Below are 24,237 nucleotides of genomic sequence, written 5' to 3'. Positions count from 1 at the left end.
GACACGATTGGGATATGATCGAACAAGCTCGAAAGATGAACACAAGTGAAATGTGGATGGTGACCAATGGTATCATACTTGTCCTCAATATTACAGCGTATATTCCTATTTAATTCCTAAAAATGTATGAACTTCTTTTCTTAATAAACTCCTTATGATGATATCAAAAAGGAGGATATTGCATTCCTTTCAAATTCAATTGTTCCCTTCAAGTTTTGCTTTCTGATTGGGACAAACAGTGTTATGATGAGACACTTTGTCAGAATGATGAAGAGTCGGGTGGGATGCCACCTAATCATGTGCTGTATGCTTTATGGTATGAAAGACTGGCCATCTTAAGTACCAATGTGGTTGTCTCATGCATATTCAAATCCTTATTTCTTCTTTCTTTTCAACTTTAATTTTTTTGAGTTGTGAATCCTTCTAGTTGTTTCGTTGTACTGTCGTTCTTTGCAAGAGTTTTTCAAACAAAAATCAACGTATTATGAACCAAGCGGGCAAACTTCCATCTACCTCTCACGTATGGAAATAAAACAAGGGCATATGGAGAGGACTGCAAATCACTAGCCCTAGCCAGGGATGCACTAAAAGTCAAGGGAATCTACTCCAATAAGGAATACGCCTCCGAGAATGAGCAATTGCGATTTTCCTGTGAATTATGTTATTTAGAATACGGATGTGATGACGTGAATGACTACTGTGGATACCTTATGCGTTAAATTATTGAAAGATGTGGGAGCAATTTGATCGTTTATCTCTCAAGGAATCATTGATAAGATGATTTACCTCGTTGAATTGATAAGATTATGACTAAAGGACTAGCAAATTTAAGAACGTGTATTTGTTAAATAAGTGAGTACCAATGATTGAATTGAGATTTCCTGCAATAAGTTGTGAAGAATCGATATCATTTAAGATAAGAGGATTTGACATTATTCTAAGGAATGGATCAACTATTTAAGCGTGATGTCCAGATAGATCATCGTGATGAAAAGATAATTTTGAGAACGCTAAATGAGAAGGTGATGAGGTTTAGAAGATGAAAGCAGGTAAAGAATTTGTTAACGATGATTACGGTGATCAAGATGTGGGCATTATGGTGATTATGAGATAAATAAAAGTCAGAAGCAAACAAAATTTGAAGATTTTACAGTAATTAAGGAGTTTCAAGATATGTTTCCAGATGAGTTATCAACATTTCCTCCAGATAGAGAATTGAAGCTCGCGATTGACTTAGCACCAGAGACGAAACCAGTGACCAAGGCCTTACACAAAATGGCACTAGTTAAAATCAGGAAGTTAGCAAAGCAGATGTTCGAAAAAGAAGCGATTAGACCCAGTGTATCCCATAAGGTGCACCAGTACTAATTATTAATAAGAAAATAGAAGTATGAGATTATGCGTCGACTAAAGAAAGCTCAACAAGTTTGTTAGATATATTTGATAATGTCATGGCTAATATGTTTTATATTTAGCTTTCAGAATCTTACGTGAACAGGATAAATCAGTACTTAACTGTTGATCAGTACTTATACTGGAAGTCAGGACTTAAGGATATCAGTACTTATATTATCAGGAGATAATCATCAGAAGATAGATATCAGAACTTAAGTGCTGAAGGATAATCAGATAAGGACAATAGCTGAATAAAGGAAAGAAGATCGAGATAAACATAAGAAGAGATATGCATGAAGAAGGAATTCCGTGAAGAATGGAATACTTGGAAGAAAAGAAATCTGATTGATATATTTTAGGAAGCAGAATTATATTCCATATCAATTAGCGATTATCTTGTAACTCTGTAGTATATAAACACAGACATAGGGTTTACACTATAAGTGTTATCATTATTAGAAAAGATTATTCATTGTAACCCTAGCAGCTCTCGTGATATTTGTTCATCACTGAGAGGTAACAGTTCCATACTGTAACAAAGTTTATTATTTCAATAAAGTTTGTTTTCTGTTACTTAAGTTCTTAAAGTTCGATTTGAGTGTACTATACACTGTATTCACCCCCTCTACAGTGTGTGTGTGACCTAACAATTGGTATCAGAGCCTATCTGTTAACTTACATACAGTTAAAGATCCAAACACAATCATGTCGAACACAGAAACTCCAACTAAGCCTACCACAACTGAGGAACCACCAAAGACACAAATTCAGAGTCGGTATGAGACCATCAGAGTCCCCATACTGAGACCATCTGAATATCCCATATGGAAGGTAAGGATGACCATGTTCCTGGAAGCAACAGATCCAGAATACCTGGATAGAATCAAGGAAGGTCCTCACAAACCAACTAAACTCGCTGTTGCAGTTGTAGGTGAAACAGCAATGACCGTACTAAAGGAGAAGACTGATTATACTGCTGAGGACATAACATCAATTGCTAAGGATGCTAAGGTACGACACTTACTGCATAGTGCCATTGATAATATAATGTCAAATAGGGTAATCAACTGCAAGACTGCTAAGGAGATATGGGATGCTCTGGAAACAAGGTGTCAGGGAACTGACATAATTAAGAAGAACAGGAAGACAATACTCACTCAAGAGTATGAACACTTTGACTCAAAGACTAATGAGTCATGGAATGATTTATATGATAGATTTGTCAAACTTTTGAATGATTTGTCATTGGTTGATAAAGAGTATGATCTTGAAGATTCAAACCTTAAGTTCCTGTTAGCTCTTCCTGAATGCTGGGATTTGAAGGCAACAACAATAAGAGACAACTACAATCTTGATGAAACAACTCTTGACGAAATCTATGGAATGCTCAAGACTCATGAGCTGGAGATGGAACAAAGAAGCAAGAGGAAAGGAGGAAAGTCAAGGACAGTTGCTCTTAAGGCTGAAGAAGAATTCCCCAAAGCAGCTTCCTCAAAGAAAGACAAGGGTAAAACTCTTTTCATAAAGTCTGATACTGAGTCATCAAGTTCTGAGAGTGATGATGACTCAGATTTTGAAAGCTTGCCTGAGACTGATGTTGATGAGGAGATGATGAAGCTGTGTGCTCTTATGGTGAAAGGAATCACCAAGATTGCATACAGGAAGTTCAGGAAGGGAAAGTAGTTTTCCAGGAAAAGCATAAGTTCTGATAAGAAGAATTTCAGAAGATCTGAAGGCAGAGGAGGAAAGTCTGACAGAGGAGATTACACCAATGTTAAATGCTATAATTGTGGTGAGAAAGGCCACATATCTCCTGACTGCAAGAAGGTAAAGGGTGACAGAGGCAAGGCTCTTGTCACAAAACAGAAAAGCTGGACAGACACTTCAGACTCTGAAAGTGAGGAGAACTATGCATTGATGGCAAATGCTGATAAAGAAAGTGCTGATAACAGTTCTGAAGCTGCTGAAACAAAGGTACCTCAGACTACTTATGCTTTTCATACTGATGATATTAATGAGTTGAGAAGATATCTTAAAACCATGTTTGTTAGTTATAGAGATCAAACCTTAACATGTGAAAGATTAACTTCTGAAAATCTTGCATTTAAGAAAATGAATGATTTCTTAGAAAAAGAGTTAGTCATGTTCCATCAAACTCAGAAGGATAGAGATGATGCTTTTTATGTTAGGGATGAAGTGCTAAAAATGAATGAATCTCTAAAAACTGAGTTAGAAAAGGAAAGAGAGATAATCAGGACTTGGACTAACTCTGGCAGAACAACTCAAAATTTGCTAAGTAGTGAAAATTGGAAAGAGGGCTTAGGTTATGGAGAGAATAAGAATGATAAAGGAACTGAAGAAATTAAGCCTGTTGTTAAGCAAAAGCCAAAGTTAAAACCTGTTAAGTTTGTAACTGTAAAGTCTGATAATGAGAAATCAGAAGTTAAAGAGGAATTAACTTCTGACAAACTAAAACAGGAAAAGACAGCTGAAGTAAACATAGGCTTAATGACAAAGAAGCAGCTTAAGCATAAGCTGAAAGATGTCAAGAATGCAAACAAGGTAAAATCACCTAGGAAAAATAGGAATGGAAAGGAAGGTGTGAATAAAAGCAATGATTATAAACCTGTTTCTGATGCTCCTAGGAAAACATGTCATAACTGTGGAAGTTCTAACCATCTGGCTTCTTTTTGCAGGAAAAATAAGAATATTAACTCCTTACCTTCAAAATCAGGAGTTAAGAGTCAGTCTGTTAGATACAAACCACAAAATCCTTGTTTTCATTGTGGTATTTTATGGCATTCCATTTATACTTGTAAGGAATATCATAGTTTGTACTATGATTATTATCAAATAAAACCTTCTTTGAAGAAAGTTTCCATTGTTTCTTCTAGTGTAAATTCTGATTCAAAGTCTGATAATGTAAATTCTGATAAGAAAAATGTTAACATAAACTCTGATGCTAAATCCGCTGCAAATGTTAACAAACTTAATAAGGCCAAAGGATCCAAGCAAGTCTGGGTCCTTAAAACTAATAATTAGTGGTCTTTGTGATTGCAGGGCAACAGGAAAAATATTCTAGTTCTGGACAGTGGATGTTCAGGACATATGACTGGAAATAAGGCCCTGCTATCAGACTTTGTGGAGAAAGCTGGCCCAAGTGTTTCTTATGGAGATGGCAACATTGGAAAAACATTGGGATATGGCAATATCAATCTTGGAAATGTCGTAATTAAACAAGTAGCTCTGGTCTCAGGACTTAAACACAACCTACTGAGTATAAGTCAAATCTGTGACAGAGGTTATCATGTTGATTTCTTTGAAGAACACTGTGAAGTTGTGAGTAAATCTAAAGGCAAAGTTGTTCTGAAAGGATACAGACGTGGTAATATTTATGAAGCTAAGCTTTTAACAAGTACTGATGGCTCTGCAATCTGTCTGTTAAGTAGAGCATCAATTGAAGAAAGCTGGAATTGGCATAAGAAACTCTCTCATTTAAATTTCAACAATATAAATGAACTGGTCAAGAAAGATCTTGTGAGAGGATTGCCAAACACAGTATTTGCTCCTGATGGTCTTTGTGATTCATGTCAGAAAGCCAAACAAAGAAAATCTTTATTCAAGAGCAAGACTGATTCATCAATTCTTGAGCCTTATCATCTTATACATGTTGATCTATTTGGTCCAGTAAATGTCATGTCTATTGCAAAGAAGAAGTATGCGTTGGTCATAGTGGATGAGTTCGCCAGATACACATGGGTGTATTTCTTGCACACAAAAAGTGAAACTGCATCTATCTTGATTGATCATGTCAAACAGCTGGATAAAATGGTCAAAGATTCTGTGAAAATTTTAAGGAGTGATGATGGCACTGAGTTCAAGAATTTGAAAATGGAAGAGTTCTGCAAAAGCCATGGAATAAAGCAGGAATTTTCTGCTCCTGGTACTCCACAGCAAAATGGAGTTGTTGAAAGGAAGAATAGAACTCTCATTGAAGCTGCACGTACAATGCTTGAAGAAGCAAAGCTTCCAACCTATTTCTGGGGTGAAGCTGTGCAGACTGCTTATTTTACTCAAAATGCAACACTCATTAACAAGCATGGAAAAACACCATATGAGATGGTGAAGAAAAAGAAGCCAAATCTGAAATATTTTCATGTATTTGGATGCAAGTGTTTTGTTCTCAAGACTCATCCTGAACAGCTATCAAAGTTTGATCTAAAAGCTGATGAAGGAATCTTTGTTGGATATCCACTTTCCATAAAAGCCTTCAGAGTCTATAATTTGAGAACAAAAGTGGTCATGGAATCTATCAATGTCTCTTTTGATGACAAGAAGATCACTGGTCTTAACGATTTCATTGACCATGATCAGCTGATATTTGAAAATGAAGACTCATATTCTGATACTGAAAATCCTGACAGTCTAAGTCCTGATACTGCAAACTCTGATGGATTAAACTCTGATGTTATTGAAACTGTGGTGACTACGTTAAAGGAAGATGCACCTATGCAGGGGGAGCATACTCAAGATCCTACCACATCTCAAGAAACATCCGAACATGCATCTGGCTCTTCAAGTTCTGATTCGTCAAGTTCTGATAAGCCAAGTTCTGATAGTGCTGAAAATCTAAATACTGAAGAATCCAACTCAGAGAGCATAGTTTCAGGGGGAGCATCAGAAAATGAAAATGAAGATAGCATGGATCATGGGGGAGCATCCAGTTCTAGAGAAAACCTTCCATCTGCAAGGAAGTGGACAAAATCACATACACCTGATTTGATAATTGGAAATCCTGATGCAGGTGTCAGAACTAGAACAGGTACTTCAAATGAGTGTCTTTACAATTCTTTTCTCTCTCAGACTGAGCCAAAGAAAGTGGAAGAAGCTCTTCAAGATGCTGATTGGGTGCAAGCAATGCAGGAAGAGTTGAATGAATTTGAAAGAAACAAAGTCTGGACCCTAGTACCAAGACCAAAGAATAGATCTGTTGTTGGTACAAAGTGGGTATTCAGAAACAAAACTGACAGTGATGGCATAATTACAAGGAATAAGGCAAGGCTGGTTGCAAAAGGATATTCTCAACAGGAGGGAATTGATTATGATGAAACATTTGCACCAGTTGCTAGGTTAGAAGCCATAAGGATATTTTTGGCTTATGCTGCTCACAAAAAGTTTACTGTGTTTCAAATGGATGTGAAAAGTGCTTTTCTCAATGGAGAATTGGAGGAAGAGGTATATGTTGAACAAACTCCAGGTTTTGTAGATACCAAACATCCAGACTATGTCTACAGACTTGACAAAACACTTTATGGACTTAAGCAAGCTCCTAGAGCATGGTATGAGACTTTAGCTCAGTTTCTTCTGGAAAGTGGATTCAACAGAGGGACAATAGACAAAACACTGTTCTACCTCAACCATGGAAAGGACTTACTTCTAGTCCAGATTTATGTTGATGATATCATTTTTGGATCTACAAATGACAAACTTTGCAAGAAGTTTGCCAAACTAATGCAGTCAAGATAGCAGATGAGTATGATGGGGGAACTTAGCTATTTTCTGGGCCTTCAAGTCAAGCAGAATGAGGAAGGCACTTTTATTTGTCAAACCAAGTACACCAGAAACTTGCTAAAGAAATTTGGAATGCAAGATTGTTCAAGTGCATCCACTCCAATGGCCACTGCAACAAAACTGGATAAGGATACCGGTAAATTAGTAGATATTACTGACTACAGAGGTATGATTGGCTCTCTACTCTATCTAACTGCTAGTAGACCTGATATTATGTATGCTACCTGTCTTTGTGCAAGATTTCAAGCAGATCCAAGAGAACCTCACTTAACAGCTGTAAAAAGAATCTTTAAGTATCTTAAAGGGACAGCTGCTCTGGGATTATGGTATCCTAGAGAATCAGATTTTAAACTAATAGGTTACTCAGATGCAGATTTTGCAGGTTGCAAAATTGACAGGAAAAGCACAATTGGAAGCTGCCAATTTCTTGGAGGCAGATTGGTTTCTTGGTACAGCAAGAAACAAAAGTCAATTTCCACATCAACTGCAGAAGCAGAGTATATTGCTGCAGGAAGCTGTTGTGCACAGATTCTTTGGATGAAGAATCAGTTACTGGATTATGGGTTAACATATTTCAAAATCCCTATTTACTGTGATAATCAAAGTGCTATTGCTATGACGGGTAATCCAGTTCAACACTCAATGACAAAGCACATCAGCATCAGGTATCACTTCATCAGGGAACATGTGGATGAAGGTACAATGGAATTGCATTTTGTTCCCACAGATCAACACTTGGCAGATATCTTCACAAAACCATTATGTGAAGCTACTTTTACAAGATTGGTAAATGAACTTGGAATGGTTTCAGGTTCTTTCTCTAAATCTGCTTAGACTTGTTCTGTGTTATCAGACTTTATGCTCAGTATTTACAGAATTAATCTCATTGTGTATTCTGTGCTTAATTGATTAATGTCTTTAAGTACTGACTGTTGTCTGATATATGTTTCTAAACTCTGATAAGTGATATGTCTGTTCTAGTACCTATTCAATCCTATGAGGATAACTGTGCTAGATACTGACCTAGTAGTCTTCAATAAACAAATGATTCCATGGAAGAAGTAATTATTTCAGTGGAAATCTTATGACACTAGCAAATTCTGATAACTGAGCTTAGTTAAGTTCACTTTGTATATCTTATTACTAAGTCACAAATTAGAATAATGCTACTCATCTGTTAAGTTCTGATACTAGTAAAACTGCTGAATGTACTAAGTGCTGATAGACCTCTCTTATCAAAAGAAAAAGCAAAAAGATCAAAGATTAAAATCAGGTACTCCTTTGAGATCTAGAGTAAAAATATGGAAGGGACGATTCAAGTGCATTGCTGGTATTAAGTAAATATGCATCAGAAAAGCAAAATATTTTCTTGGTGACTTTTCACACTCTATGATTACTGGAGAAATACTCTGAAAATAGCATAAATTCTGATAAACAGTCGTGACTCACTTACACTGAGAAGCCACTGTAAAATAGAATTTCAAAAGATGCATAAAATTAGCACAAAACAGTTGAGGTGGACTCAAGCATAAACTCATTCTTCAGTAGGTTTCAGGACAATGACAGATCTTTAGCAAAATTTTAGTTATGCCTTATTTCTAAGATGTACTGAAGTGAATCAGACTTTACTCTTTGTCTGTTTTTAGCTTAATGCACACACTAATCACTCCATCTGAATGATGAAAATTTCTATGGTGGTCTATGTTATTTTAGATAAACAGTCATTGTGTCATTATTGCAAAAATTCTGAGGACAAGTTCTCAGTTACACGTTTTGATGATTAAGTTCTGACGTCTATAACTCAGAACTTGTATGAGTATTTACTAAGATGGGCATTCCTTTTTCGAGTGAAGAAATTATGTTCTGATGACTGTTAAGTTCTGGTATAGGTCTAAGTTCTGATTTTTCAGTCTAATCCTTTACTTGACTTATCTGTGAGTAAAATTTGGTAACAGTCTCAGTTCGAACTAGAATATGTTGAAGTGGAAGAGTAATAGTCACTATGATTAGGATTAATGGTATTTGTCCTTGAACAGTCCACTGTTTCTTGTGTCTTGTGCGGTCTAGACCATGATTCCTCTTTCCAATGACTGTTATTCTTTTTCAAAGTCTAGGGAGACGAGATAGAATTAATTCTACCTGTCAGCATTAAATATCTTTGCGTCTCTTGGCATTCTCTTGCCTATATAAGCAACCACTTCACATCAGTCTTTCCATCACATTCTTCTCACACACTTATCCTCCTTCTTCTATCAAAAACACAATGGTTCGATACAACATGTTTTTGAACAACCAAACCTTCACAATGGAGCTAAGTTGTGCCGACTGGCAGCAGGAGTGGCATGTAACAGCCATTCCTGAGGAGATCTGGGATTCTGTCCTACAGGAGGTGCTAACTCACCTCCTATTCTTCTATATGGATTACCATCGCCATCTGGAGCGATTGGAGGAGGAAAGGCGGGAAGCTATCCGTCAGCAAGAGCGAATCATACGACTCGCCATCTTGTTCGTCAAAGATAGGAAGAGGAAGATGACTTAATCTCATCTTCTTCCTGTTCTTCTTCATCATCAGCTTTGTCAGGCTTCTTAGCTAGGACTAAAGCTGTTGACGTTAGGATTAGAAGCTTAGAGAAAATCTTGTATTCATGTAATTTCCATTTCATAAATGTATTGACTTGATATATTAATGAAAATTGTTTTTACTTCAAGATTTTGTCTCTGAGTTATTTTATCTTCTGTTGATAAATCCTGATTGATATTCTGATGACCATTTACATTTTGTTTTTATTTAAGTTCTGATTCTCTGTCAGCACTTATTCATCGAAATTATCTCGGTCATTTTTAACATGATTTATTTTCAGAATATTAATGTTGCAGTGAAAAATAATTCAATCAGTGCTAACGGTTTAAATTTTGAATTAAAATGGTTTCTCTTGATTAATGGAACGGTTTTTCCTTGAAACAAGGCAACTGGGTAAGTAATCATTCCTGTTTTCTCGAGCCCAGTAACTATCCGTTATTACTGCATGTCTGACAGGTGTCCAACGGTAATATTTTTTTTGTATAAGTACAGCAGAGAGAAGATTTCTATAATCTTTTTAATTTCTTCATCTTTTATCTCTCTTCTTACTTTTACTCTCCTTCACTTTACTTTTTCCGTTGTTTTCATACAGACATTATATCAAACACCTATCAGGCATACTTAATTCTCAATTTTTTCACATGGCACCAAAGGATTTAATCATTGATGGAGCAAAGTTTGTTCCAAACAACTATGCTGCAATTCTTGATCATGCTGAAGCTCCATCTGAATTGCATTTTATGCAAGATCTTCTTGCACATAGTGAGGTTGGGTACGCCTTAACTCAGCCTGAATTATTTTCAAGTCAACAAGTTCTGAGGTTCTGGAGGACTGGCGTTTTTGATGATGGTGGTAACCGTGGAACTCCCAGTATTATCTTCCAAGTGGGTGATTCATCTTTTGTAGTCACTCCTGGTACAGTACGCAGGGCTTTACATCTTCCAGAGGATTGTACTTTCTCAGTTCCAGAGGACTCAGCCCTTCGGGAGTTAATGGCTGAATTGGGATATGAAAAGAGTCTGACGAAACTTGGACAGTTGAAACGGGCTAATATCAGAAGAGAATGGAGTTTCTTCTTTGATTGCATCACCAAAGCCTTTGGGAACAAATGTTCAAATTTTGATGCTATCCCAATTCTGAGTCAGCACATAGGGTATGCTATTATCCATCAAACTCATTTTGATTTTGCAACTGAAATAATTGGTTTTATTGGGGATAGGATGACAGAGGATCGAGATGTTGTTTATTTTGCTAGATTCTGTCAACTTATTTACACTTACTGTACTGATGAACCTCATTTAGTCAGCACTCAAACCCCACCTTTTAAGGTTACAAAAAGGTACTTTAATGATCTGGTAAATGCTGATACTAAGAAGAAAATGGTTAGACCATTACAGATTCCTAAGTCTGTAAAACAGATCCTGGTAAATGCTGATCCTGATACCTATAGATCTGTTTACTCTGATGTCCAACCACCTCCAACCACCCAAAATCCATCATCCTCAGTACCTACCTCTCATTCTACTCAACCTACCCTCAGAAGTTATCTCCAATCCTATCTCTCCACTTCACAGACTGCTCAACCTTCTTCTTCAGCACCTACTGTGAAGCCTACATCCTCTAAGCCAAAGAGAACAAAGACTGTTCCTCAAACACCTCAAAAGAGGAGGAGATTTACTTGGAGAGATGAATCAGATTCTGAGGAACAAATTCCTTCTTCAGAACCTGTGGTGGTTGAAGCTGAGAAAGCAACTTCTCAGAAGGATTCTGAAATTGGGGGTTCTAGGCTTCTCAAGAGGCTTAGACGTATGATAGTTCCTGGAACTCCCAAGGAATCCAAATCAATAAGGAAGTACAAGAAACAGAGGGCACAAAGGTCAGTTTCAGATGATGAGGAGGAAGCAGCTAAGGAAGAGGATCAGGAATCTCTGATCTCACAAGGCAAGGAATTTGCTCCAGTCACTTCTTCTCCATCAACTCCATCTCAGGAAGCTGTATCTGACAAGGCTAACTCACCATCTGTGTCTTTTGTTGATCTAGGCACAAGTGCTGAAATTGATATTCAGAACTTGGTTGTGCCTGCAATTCTTTTCTTAGAAGCTCCAACAGCTAATAATCCTTCCACAACACCTGTTACTGATGCTGTTCAAACTCCAGAGTTATCAACAACACCTTCTCTGCATCAAGATGCTGATGATCAAATTTTAGGTAAGCATTAGGATATGGCTGTTGATCAGAACTTAGTATCAGATCAGCAATTAGAGGATGCTGAAGCCTCCATTGCTACTCACACTGTTGTCTTATCAGAAGATACTGATTCTTTAAGTTCTGATGCTGCAAATGTTGGAGATACTGGTGAAGCTGCTACAACTGTAGATGCTGATGAAGCAGGTCCTTCAGGACATACTCCTCCACCGACTCTTCCTAAGTCTGAACTGGTAAAGGGGTTTGTTATCAGGGATGCACCAGTGCCTTGGAGTGAAACTCCTGCAGGTCAGGAGTGGACTAAGGAATGGAACTCAGTTTCATGTGTTCCAAATGCTTTACATCTTCCTGAGCACTTGACTAAAGCTGATGAAATGTTAAATTCTGATGATTTTAAAACCCAGCTTAGAGTCACAGCATTGAGTACTAAACATCTACAAGGTCTGCATTCCAATACTCATGCAGAGTTACACAAGATTCAGGAGAACTTTATCAAACAGGAACAAGTTTGGAAAATTGATAAGAAAAAGTTCTTTCAACCTACCATTGACAGGATTGCTTATATTGAGAAAACTCAAGAGAAACAACAAGCTCAGATTGATCAAATTCTGACAAATCAAGCTTCTCAGCAATCGCAACTTACTGAAATCCAGACCTCAGTGGAACTACTTATCTCTCTTTTATTACCTGCTGATGCCAAAAAGGGGGAGAAGGTAATTAAGTCCAAATGCACAACCAACAAGACACTGCAAGGAAAAGATGATGGAAAAGATGACCAAGGAACCTCTGGAATGGGTAGTGGTCATAGTCAAGGTAGAAGGTTTATATCAAGACAAGCTAGTCACAGAACAAGTTCTGATACTGGGAAAAGAATAAGTTCTGCTGCTGGTAAAAGGATAAGTTCTGATGAACTTCTAGATCTTGATGAGGAAATGTCAAGACAGTTATTTCTTCAAGAAAATCCAGGGATGGACTTGGAAAGTTTAAAGGAAGAAGAAGCCAGACTTAAATCAGAGAAAGTCACATCTAAATCTGAAGCTTCTGGTAAAAAGTTACTTCCAAAACCTAAAGGCATTGTGATCAAAGAAAGGACACATATTGAAGCAACTTTGGCTAGATCACAGCCACAGATAGATCCAAGATCCAAGGGTAAAGAAAAGGTTGGTGAACCTATCAAGCCTTATGTACCTCCTGAGGAAGAAGAAATTACTGATGGGAAAGATGATCTTGCTCTGACTACAAGAAAAGTTCTTAAAACAACCTCTGACATGGCTCAAGTTGTTCAGAGTCAAGAAATTGCAAGTTCTGATATTCAGAAGAAGCAAGTAACCTCTGACAGAGCTCAAGTTAACTTGATATCAGAAAATAGATCAAAGACACTCCTACCAGGATTCACTAAAGCAAAACAGACTCAATCTTTGAAGACTACTGCAAGTGGTTTTGAAGTAAGAATAGTTACTGGAAAGGAAGCTAGAGATAAAACTGGATTGGGAAGTGCTGATGAAAGAAGAGTACACAACACTACCAATGATCCAACTTCCTTGAGTGAACCAGGTATTGGAGCAACTCCTGAGAGATTGAATCAACTGGAATCTGTACAGATGGTTTACCATACCTACTTGAAAGAATACATCATGTTGTATTTCATGACAGATGGTAGGGTTTATCATATAAGACAAAATGCAATTCCTTTGAAGTATTTTGAAGAATTGGAGCATGTACTTTTCTTACTTCAAGTGGATGACAGAATAACAGAGACTGCTGCAAACTACTTAAAAGAACAGATTCAGAGATAGAAAAGGCTTTATTCTGTTAAGTCTGACAGCATATATGTTCCAAAGTACAGAGATCACAATGGTGATATTGTTGATATGAAGCCTAATACTGCACAGATCCAAACGTATCTTGGTATTAAGGGACTTGAATTCAATCTTGAGTCAGACAAAGCTTATGTCATAAGACTAGATCAGGAGTTAAGAAAAGCAAAGATTAATGATCTCAGAGCTGCAATCTTTCAAACTGGTGAAGATACTGCAGAGCTTAAAGGTGTTAAAAGGAGAATGATTGATGAACTAAGATATGCTAAGAAATGTTTGTTGAAGAACTATCTCAGAACAAATCCTGACATCAGAGAGATCAGAAAATGAAGAAGCCAAGTCGAAGATCTACAACTGCTTAAATTCTGATATTTATACAGATTGAAGTTGTTATCAGAAGTTGAAATTGGTAAAAACTTTAAGGACTGTAAGTTGTAGTTATCTAGTCTATTTCTCATGCATTTGTACTTAATGTTTTTGACATCATCAAATATCTATTAAACTTGTATATTTGGTTAATTTACAAGTTGGGGGAGATTGTTAGATATATTTGATAATGTCATGGCTAATATGTTTTATGTTTAGCTTTCAGAATCTTACGTGAACAGGATAAATCAGTACTTAACTGTTGATCAGTACTTATACTGGAAGTCAGGACTTAAGGATATCAGTACTTATATTATCAGGAGATAATCATCAGAAGATAGATATCAGAACTTAAGTGCTGAAGGACAATCAGATAAGGACAATAGCTGATTAAAGGAAAGAAGATCGAGATAAACATAAGAAGAGATATGCATGAAGAAGGAATTCCGTGAAGAATGGAATACTTGGAAGAAAAGATATCTGATTGATATATTTTAGGAAGCAGAATTATATTCCATATCAATTAGCGATTATCTTGTAACTGTGTGGTATATAAACACAGACATAGGGTTTACACTATAAGTGTTATCATTATTAGAAAAGATTATTCATTGTAACCCTAGCAGCTCTCGTGATATTTGTTCATCACTGAGAGGTAACAGTTCCATACTGTAACAGAGTTTATTATTTCAATAAAGTTTGTTTTCTGTTACTTAAGTTCTTAAAGTTCGATTTGAGTGTACTATACACTGTATTCACCCCCTCTACAGTGTGTGTGTGACCTAACAAAGTTTACTATCAAGAGTAAGTATCTGTTACCTCAAACTACTAATTTGTTTGATCAAACAGGAGAAGCAAAGTATTTTCTAAGATTGATTTAAGATTTGGGCGTTACCAATTGGAGATTGAGCATATGGACATATCAAGGATAATTTTCAGAACTAAGTACTGCTGCTATAAAGTTCTAGTGATGTCATTTGAATTAACCAATATACCAATAATATTTAAACTTGATGGACATAATCCTTAAGGAATATCTGGATGAGTTGTATTTGTGTTACTTAAAGCCAACGGAGGACCATGCGAAGCATTTAATGACAACTGGGGAGTCGGAGAAGAAAGAAGTTGTATGTAAAGTTTACAAGGTGAAAGTTTTGATGGTAGAAAGCATAAGTAATCAGTGAGGAGGAGACCAAAGGAGATCCAGTAGAAATTAAAGTTACTATGAATAAAGAAAGGCCAAAAGCACCAACAAAAGTAAAAAGGGTTACCATGGGCTGGTTATTATCGAAAATTTGTGCAAGCTTTCTTGAAAGTTGCAATACCATTGACGAAGCTAACCAGGAAAAGCACGAAGTTTATATAAAATGGAGAAGGGTAAAGAAAGTTTTACGAAGTTAAATGAACGAATGGTTACAGCACCTGCTTTATCACTTTAAAAGTATCAAGGAGATTTGGTAGTTTATAGTGATACTTCTCATGAGGGAGTGAGATGTGTGTTGATGCAGCACAATAAAGTTATTGTATATGCATCTAGACAACCAAAACCTTATGAGCAGAAGTATCCTACTCATAATTTGGGACTAGCAGTATTAATATTCGCTTTGAAAGATTTAAAGTATGTACTCACGAGGAAAAGCAAATATAGAGGCAGGCGATAAACAAAAAGGAGAAAATGAACATAGAAACTATACCAGAAGAATTATTTATGGAATTTTAGAAGTTGGAGTTGGAAGTCAGGCATATAATCCTAAGGAAGCAAGGATGGGTAGTATGACCTTTCAGTCAGAATTGCTAAGAAAAGATAAGGAGATGTCAAGGGAAGATAATGGATCACGATGTTAACAGTTAGTAAGAGGAAGATTATGCACCCAGAAGAACAATCACGATATTCTTAGATTTTCTTCCAGCACTTGGATGCTACAAGTAAAAGGATTAAGGAATGAGATCCCACAGGGAATTCACAATGTAAAGTATTTAATTTATTGAATAAATGCCAAGATATACGACAATTTAAAGAAAAATAGTGATAACTAGGTATAAGAAGGAAATTTCAGGATGGATTAGGAAGTGTTGATCATGTCAAATAATTAAGGTGAAGTATTGGAGGCCTAGTGGATAAGGTAGACCCAGGGAGTGGTTTTACAAGAAGAAAATCGTAAAGTGTACCAGTGATGTTGAGGGAGAAAAAGGAATGAAATTATGAGGGTATGTACTGATTATCGTGAGTTTAACAAAACAGCGAATAAGAAGAAGTGACCCCTATAAAGAATTGATTACTTACGAACCTAATTCAAGAAGTGTGTTATGCTCCGGGGTTTAACATAAAATCCGACTTGAGAACATATCAAAGATTACGAATAAAATGAGTTATGAGCATTGCAAGCTCTGGGGATATTATGTGAAATAACAACTGTATCAATTGACTATAAGGAATTAAGGATCATAGTGTATAAGGAGTACTCAGATACGCGTACTGTATTTATTGATAACATCCTCGGCTATTTAAAGAATAAGAAAGTTTGTGTGGGATACCCAAGGATTTTCCTCCAAAGATTAGAACGAAAACAACTACACGTTGAGTTTTCAAGTATGAAATTTTGACCGAGGTTAACAAAAGATTCTGATTATTCCATTATCAACCACCTAAACAAAGCCGAATGGTAACAGATGCCTTGTACAGAAAGAAGGGATTGGATGTAATTAAGATCACTGAAGAGTTAATAAATGAATTGGAAAGGGCGGAATATGAAGTTCAAATACCTAAAGGTGATAATGAATGAATATATGAGATTACTTTTCAGCCTTAACCGATATAAACGAATAGGAGATGTTTAAATGTTTGGAAACTAAGTTGAAAATGCGTACCGCCTACCATCCTAAAGCAAAGAGTCAAAGTGAGGAAGCGATTCAGGAAAAACAAGATATGTGGAGAGGTTGAGTTTTAAGGAAAAATGGGATGATCATTTATCATCAATGTCAGCTTTAGAATGCTACTTTACTAAGCCTTATGTGGACGCAAGTGTAGGTCCCCAATTTATTGAGATAAAATGGGAGAAAGGAAGTTGTCAAATTCTACGTTAATTCAGCACACCAAGGGCGTAGTGATATTGATTGAAGCAGTTTGGGATAGACAAAGCAGGAAGGAGGATTTATATCGAGAGAGTGTATGGGTATAGAAATAGGACTAATAGTGTTAGTAAAAGTTTTACCTTGAAAAAGGTTGGATAGGTCTGAATAGAGAGGACAAGTTGAGTCCTAAATTTAGTGAACCATTTGAGGTATTGATAAATATAGATAAAGTTGTTCATGAGTTGATGTTACCGTCATAACATTATATACATATAATGTAGTCTGCGTGTCAAGGTTAAGGCGATAAGTATCTGATTCGAATCAAGTGATTGATCAGGAGCCAATGGGCTCTTATCCAAGTTTGTTTTACATATAGTGATCGATCTAAATTCTTGATCGTTAAAGGCGAGTCATTGGACATGAGTGTATATCTATAGTAAGTACGTTTGAAATCCTCGAGTAGAAGAGTCTACTGGGAAACTAGAGTCAGATATGCTTGATAAATATCCTCACTTGTGTAATTAGACCAGATTCTGATGACAGAATCTTTTTAAGGGGGGAAGGATATAACGACTCGTGTATTTTTTGAATTATTTAATTATGTAATTATGGAAATTATTAAATAAATAAAATATGTGTATTGGTTTTGACCGCTATGTATTGTTTGAATTATTGATGTGTGATTATAGTGTACCGGGTTGTCCGCGTGATTAATTATGGAGTCATATTGAATTATTTTCATTTTCAAAAGTGGATTTAGTGAAAATTTATTTGCGTAAATACTTGGAATTTCTCTAAAATTGTTTTTATGATTTTATAATTACAATAATTATTTTTAGGATTTTATAAAATTGAGCAATCAATATTTTAATAATTATTTATCTTTAAATAATTTTCTGATTACTTTTATTTGTAAAATTCATATTTAATTCTAGAATTCTTCAAAAATTATGAAACTCATATTTATTTAAGTTTGGAATATTTTGAGAATTTTAAAATTATTTTGGAAATTTTCGGGATTAATTTCACCGGCGTATCGATTCGTTTAATTGCTAAAAGCGGGTATAAAGTGTATTTTAGAAATTGTTTTAAAATTTCAAAATTTATGTTTTTATAAACTTCGGGATATTTATAATATTTTAAGACTATTTTCGTGATTTTCTGAATTTATTTTAAGTGCAGCTCGGTTCGTTAATTATGAAATGCGAGTACGAGTTACATTTCGAAAATACTTTAAAAATTATGAAAAAAAATATTTTAATAACTTTGAATTATTCGTGACATTTTAAAAATTTATTTGGAATTTTTGGGATTATTTTTAATCGCGCGATGTTCTATAAATTTATAAAATCGGGCCTGCGAAACGGTTGTGGGACACGTGGCTTGAATTAGAGTTGCGTGGCACCTATTTCTGTACACGTGTTGTATGCAGGATTAGAGCACATTTATTTTATTTTACAAAAAGAAACAGGAAACAAACATCACTCTCCTCTAGTCTCATCTCTCCCTCTCGCTTGACCTCACTTCTCTCTCTCTCACCGTTTAATCTCTCACAACTTCCTCTGTTTCTCCCTTTCCGGCAATTTTCTTTTTCTGATGCTCTGCTTTCCGGTAATTTTGCCACTTCTTTAGTCCGGCTGTCCGTCGGCGTCACGTTGCCGCCTTTTTCCTATGATTTCCAGTTCGTTTCGGGTTATTACTTCCGTCCTGGCATCCTGTTATTCCCGTTTTGCATGTATATATATTTAGTATATATGTAGGTAATTAAGTGTGTGTTGTTGTGTGTTTTCCGCGTGTGTGCGTGCAATTGGGTCTGTGTATGTGTGGCGGCCTCACGGCCGTGTGTGGTGGTCTAAATTTGTGATGTAGGGTTCGACTGTGTTGCCTGCTCGATATAAGATTTTAATTATTTTATCATTATTTCTGCAGGAATTGTTTTGAATAAGGTTCATGATATTAAAATTCAATTCATGCGGGGAATGATTTTTTTAAAAATAATCGGTGGGAATTTGCGTTGGAACCCGAAATTTAATCGGGTACCCGTAAGTTTTTACCGCCGTCGGCGATGAGCCTCGGCGAGCCGACGGTGGACATTAATGATCCAATTCTGAGTCCTAATACGAATAAAAATATAAAATGCGAATAATAGTAAATAATCGAATAATATTGGTGATTGGGATTTGTGACGTGGATTTCGGTTATGGTATCGGTTGAATTAGTCATTGGGTTGTTTGTTGTTGAATTGACGTTGAATTGTTTCGACGGGTAGTCCGATAAACAAAAGAGACGCTGCCCAATTTTTGGGAAATTTACCTACGAAAATACGGGAGCGTATCCGACGATTATCGGTACATCGAGTGGTTATATAGATACATATGTGTTTTATATGAAACTTGACTGCACGACGTGATGAAATAATTTGCTAAAACCCATAACACTGATTTCGTAAAATTACAAGTATTCGTATTTCCTGAAAACGAACACCGAACCGATTTCGAGAACGTGAACCCTAAATTGTTGTTTGTGTTATTACAATATGAATGATTACGAGTCGGAATATGCTATCGTATGGGTAGGTTGTTAGCGAGGATATGTCAAGCATAACTAGGTGTCTAACATAGAGTATTTCGACCCTGTAGGTTCTAGTCGGGAAACCGAAAGTGGACGATGGGCTAAAAATGACCTAGTAGTCAGTCAACGAGTTCCGTAGAGTTTCAACAGAAAACCCTGAGTATCGAAGTCGAATCCAATGTGATCTAGTGGTTGGACGTTAAAGCATGAGCGGCAAAGTCGGCTCAGAGTTGATCAGTAATAGTTGTAAAGCCCTGTAAGGGAAGTACTTCTGAACTTTTCTTCAAGATATCTTGCAAATACTTTCGAACTATTTCATAACATGTCGCTACTATTCAAAATAACTCTTGTTTTATATTGCATGTGCTTTAAACTATTTAACCTTGAACCTTAATTTTTCTTGATCTTGAGCCGTAAGTCTTATTCTTTGTAAACCATCCTTTGTTGATCCTCAAATACCCAACCACACAAATATGATACTACTTCCCAAATGCATAACTACCAACCACCAAACACTGGAAGAGAATTGTTTGAAAACACAGAAACTTTTATACCCCAACCATTCTTTATAACATCAAAGAACTATACCTTGGAAAAAAACATTGTTTGTCTAATACCTGATCCTGTTACAGACTGAAAATCATTTCTTATGTTAGGTCACACTTTCACTATAGAGGGGGTGAATACAGTGTTTATTACAATCAAATCAAACTTCAAGAACTTATGTAACAGAAAACAAACTTTATTTAAACAATAAACTCTGTTACAATCTGGAACTGTTATCTCTCAGTGATGAACAAAATATCACGAGAGCTGCTAGGGTTATAATAAATAATATTCTCGATAATGATAACACTTATAGTGTAAACCCTATGTCTGTGTTTATATACTACACAGTTACAAGATAATCGCTAATTGATATGGAATATAATTCTGCTTCCTAAAATATATCAATTAGATATCTTCTATTCCAAGTATTCCATTCTTCACGGAATTCCTTCTTTATGCATATCTCTTCTTATGTTTATCTTGATCTTCTTAACTTTAATCAGCTACTGTCCTTATCTGATCGTCCTTCAGCACTTAAGTTCTGATATCTATCTCCTGATAACATAAGTACTGATATCCCTTAAGTTCTGACTTCCAGTATAAGTACTGATCAGTTAAGTACTGATTTGTTCTGTTCAAATAAGATCTGAAATCTAAACATAAAACATATTAGCCATGACATTATCAAATATATCTAACAATCTCCCCCAACTTGTAAATTAACAAAATATACAAGTTTAACAGATATTTGATGATGTCAAAAACATTAAGTACAAATGCATGAGAAATAGACAAGATAACTACAACTTACAGTCCTTAAAGTTTTTACCAATTCAACTTCTGATAACAACTTCAATCTGTATAAATATCAGAATTTAAGCAGTTATAGATCTTCGACTTGGCTTCATCATTTTCTGATCTCTCTGATGTCAGGAGTTGTTCTGAGATAATTCTTCAACAAACATTTCTCAGCATATCTGAGTTCATCAATCATTCTCCGTTTGACATCTTTAAGCTCTGCAGTATCTTCACCAGTTTGAAATATTGCAGCTCTGAGATCATTAATCTTTGCTTTTCTCAACTCCCGATCTAGTCTTATGACATAAGCTTTATTAGACTCTAGATTGAATTCAAGCCCCTTAATACCAAGATATGTTCTGATCTGTGCAGTATTAGGCTTCATATCAACAATATCACCATTGTGATTTCTGTACTTTGGAACATATCTGCTGTCAGACTTAACAGAATAAAGTCTTTTCTGTCTCTGAATCTGTTCCTTTAAGTAGTTTGCAGCAGTCTCTGTTATTCTGTCATCCACTTGAAGTAAGAATAATACATGCTCCAATTCTTCAAAATACTTCAATGGAATGGCATTTTGTCTTATATGATAAACCCTACCATCTGTCATGAAATACAACATGATGTATTCTTTCAAGAAGGTATGGTAAACCATCTGTACAGATTCTAGTTGATTTAATCTCTCAGGAGTTGCTCCAATACCTGGTTCACTCAAGGAAGTTGGATCATCGGTAGTGTTGTGTACTCTTCTTTCATCAGCACTTCCCAATCCAGTTTTATCTCTAGCTTCCTTTCCAGTAACTACTCTTGCTTCAAAACCACTTGAAGTAGTCTTCAAAGATTGAGTCTGTTTTGCTTTAGTGAATCCTGGTAGGAGTGTTTTAGATTTATTTTCTGATATCAAGTTAACTTGAGCACTGTCAGAGGTTACTTGCTTCTTCTGAATATCAGAACTTACAATTTCTTGACTCTGAACAACTTGAGCCATGTCAGAGGTTGTTTTAAGAACTTTTCTTGAAGTCAGAGCAAGATTATCTTTTCCATCAGTAATTTCTTCTTCCTCAGGAGGTACATAAGGCTTGATAGGTTCACCAACCTTTTCTTTACCCTTGGATCTTGGATCTATCTGTGGTTGTGATCTAGCCAAAGTTTCTTCAGAATGTATCCTTTCTTTGATCACAATGCCTTTAGGTTTTGGAAGTAACTTTTTACCAGAAGCTTCAGATTTAGATGTGACTTTCTCTGATTTAAGTCTGGCTTCTTCTTCCTTTAAACTTTCCAAGTCCATCCCTGGATTTTCTTGAAGAAATAACTGTCTTGACATTTCCTCATCAAGATCTAGAAGTTCATCAGAACTTATCCTTTTACCAGCAGCAGAACTTATTCTTTTCATAGTATCAGAACTTGTTCTGTGACTAGCTTGTCTTGATGTAAACCTTCTACCTTGACTATGACCACCACCCATTCCAGAGTTTCCTTGGTCATCTTTTCCATCATCCTTTCCTTGCAGTGACTTGTTGGTTTTGCATTTGGACTTAATTACCTTCTCCCCCTTTTTTGGCATCAGCAGGTAATAAAAGAGAGATAAGTAGTTCCACTGAGGTCTGGATTTCAGTAAGTTGCGATTGCTGAGAAGCTTGATTTGTCAGAATTTGATCAATCTGAGCTTGTTGCTTCTCTTGAGTTTTCTCAATATAAGCAACCCTGTCAATGGTAGGTTGGAAGAACTTTTTCTTATCAAGTTTCCAAACTTGTTCCTGTTTAATAAAGTTCTCCTGAATCTTGTGTAGCTCTGCATGAGTGTTGGAATGAAGACCTTGTAGATGTTTAGTACTCAATGCAGTGACTCTAAGCTGGATTTTAAAATCATCAGAATGTAACATTTCATCAGCTTTAGTCAAGTGCTCAGCAAGATGTAAAGCATTTGGAACACATGAAACTGAGTTCCATTCCTTAGTCCACTCCTGACCTGCAGGAGTTTCACTCCAAGGTACTGGTGCATCCCTGATAACAAACTCCTTTAGCAGTTCAGACTTAGGAAGAATCAGTGGAGGAGTATGTCCTGAAGGACCTGCTTCATCAGCATCTACAGTTGTAGCAGCTTCACCAGTATCTCCAACATTTACAGCATCAGAACTTAAAGAATCAGTATCGTCTGATAAGACAACTGTATGAGTAGCAATGGAGGCTTCAACATCCTCTAATTGCTGATCTGATACTAAGTTCTGATCAACAGCCATATCCTGATGCTCACCTAAAATCTGATCATCATCTTGATGCAGAGAAGGTGTTAGTGATAACTCAGGAGTTTGAACAGCATCAGTAACAGGTGTTGTGGAAGGATTATTTGCTGTTGGAGCTTCTAAGAAAAGTATTTCAGGCACAACCAAGTTCTGAATATCAATTTCAGCACTTGTGCCTGGATCAACAAGAGATATAGAAGGTGAATTAGCCTTGTCAGATACAGGTTCCTGAGATGGAGTTGATGGAGAAGAAGTGACTGGAGCAAATTCCTTGTCTTGTGAGATCAGAGATTCCTGATCCCCTTCCTTAGCTGCTTCCTCCTCATCATCTGAAACTGGCCTCTATGCCCTCTGTTTCTTGTACTTCCTTGTTGATTTGGATTCCTTGGGAGTTGCAGGAACCGTCATACGTCTAAGCCTCTTGAGAAGCCTAGAACCCCCAATTGCAGAATCCTTCTGAGAAGTTGCCTTCTCAGCTTCATCTATCATAGGTTCTGAAGAGGGAATCTGATCCTCAGAATCTGATTCATCTCTCAAAGTAATCCTCCTCTTCTTCTGAGATGTTTGAGGAACAGTCTTTGTTCTCTTTGGCTTAGAGGATGTAGGCTTCACAGTAGGTGCTGAAGAAGAAGGTTGAGCAGTCTGTGAAGTGGAGAGATAGGATTTGAGATAAGTTCTGAGGGTAGGTTGAGTAGAATGAGAGGTAGGGACTGAGGTTGATGGATTTTGGTTATGGTGAGTCGGTTGAACATTTGAGTAAACAGATTTGTAAGTAGCAGGATCAGCATTTACCAGAATCTGTTTCACAGACTGAGGAATCTGTAATTGTCTCACCATTGATTTCTTTGTGTCAGCATTTATCAGGTCGTTAAAGTACCTTTTTGCAACCTTAAAAGGTGGGGTTTGAGTGCTGACTAACTGGGGTTCAGCAGTACAATACGTATAAATAAGTTGACAGAATCTAGCAAAATAAACAACATCTCGATCCTCTGTCATCCTATCCCCAATAAAACCAATTATTCCAGTTGCAAAATCAAAATGAGTTTGATGGATAATAGCATACCCGATG

The sequence above is a fragment of the Apium graveolens genome, chromosome 6 (genome assembly GCF_009905375.1).
Source record: "Apium graveolens cultivar Ventura chromosome 6, ASM990537v1, whole genome shotgun sequence".
In the NCBI taxonomy this organism is placed as follows: domain Eukaryota; kingdom Viridiplantae; phylum Streptophyta; class Magnoliopsida; order Apiales; family Apiaceae; genus Apium; species Apium graveolens.
The sequence above is the reverse complement of the archived record's forward strand: the minus strand, read 5'-3'. Positions refer to the sequence as shown.